The sequence below is a fragment of the Rutidosis leptorrhynchoides genome, chromosome 3 (genome assembly GCF_046630445.1).
Source record: "Rutidosis leptorrhynchoides isolate AG116_Rl617_1_P2 chromosome 3, CSIRO_AGI_Rlap_v1, whole genome shotgun sequence".
In the NCBI taxonomy this organism is placed as follows: Eukaryota; Viridiplantae; Streptophyta; class Magnoliopsida; order Asterales; family Asteraceae; genus Rutidosis; species Rutidosis leptorrhynchoides.
In genome coordinates this window covers 612,983,733-612,985,013 of record NC_092335.1, presented here as the reverse complement: position 1 = coordinate 612,985,013, position 1,281 = coordinate 612,983,733, and positions in this window count along the sequence as shown.

The following is a 1,281-nucleotide window of genomic DNA, read 5'->3' as shown; positions in this document are numbered from 1 at the left end:
AACTTTGATTCAATTTCTATAACTATAAACTATCTTAATTCGAGCAAAAATCTTACTTGAACTTGTTTTTGTGTCATGATCCTACTTCAAGAACTTTCAAGCCATCCAAGATCCTTTGAAGCTAGATAATTTCTTGTCACTTCCAGTAGGTTTACCTACTAAACCTGAGGTAGTAATGATGTTCATAACATCATTCGATTCATATATATAAAACTATCTTATTCGAAGGTTTAAACTCGTAATCACTAGAACATAGTTTAGTTAATTCTAAACTTGTTCGCAAACAAAAGTTAATCCTTCTAACTTGACTTTTAAAATTAACTAAACACATGTTCTATATCTATATGATATGCTAACTTAATGATTTAAAACCTGGAAACACGAAAAACACCGTAAAACCGGATTTACGCCGTCGTAGTAACACCGCGGGCTGTTTTGGGTTAGTTAATTAAAAACTATGATAAACTTTGATTTAAAACTTGTTATTCTGAGAAAATGATTTTTATTATGAACATGAAACTATATCCAAAAATTATGGTTAAACTCAAAGTGGAAGTATGTTTTCTAAAATGGTCATCTAGACGTCGTTCTTTCGACTGAAATGACTACCTTTACAAAAACGACTTGTAACTTATTTTTCCGACTATAAACCTATACTTTTTCTGTGTAGATTCATAAAATACAGTTCAATATGAAACCATAGCAATTTGATTCATTCAAAACGGATTTAAAATGAAGAAGTTATGGGTAAAACAAGATTGGATAATTTTTATCATTTTAGCTACGTGAAAATTGGTAACAAATCTATTCCAACCATAACTTAATCAACTTGTATTGTATATTATGTAATCTTGAGATACCATAGACACGTATACAATGTTTCGACCTATCATGTCGACACATCTATATATATTTCGGAACAACCATAGACACTCTATATGTGAATGTTGGAGTTAGCTATACAGGGTTGAGGTTGATTCCAAAATATATATAGTTTGAGTTGTGATCAATACTGAGATACGTATACACTGGGTCGTGGATTGATTCAAGATAATATTTATTGATTTATTTCTGTACATCTAACTGTGGACAACTAGTTGTAGGTTACTAACGAGGACAGCTGACTTAATAAACTTAAAACATCAAAATATATTAAAAGTGTTGTAAATATATTTTGAACATACTTTAATATATATGTATATATTGTTATAGGTTCGTGAATCAACAGTGGCCAAGTCTTACTTCTCGACGAAGTAGAAATCTGTGAAAGTGAGTTATAGT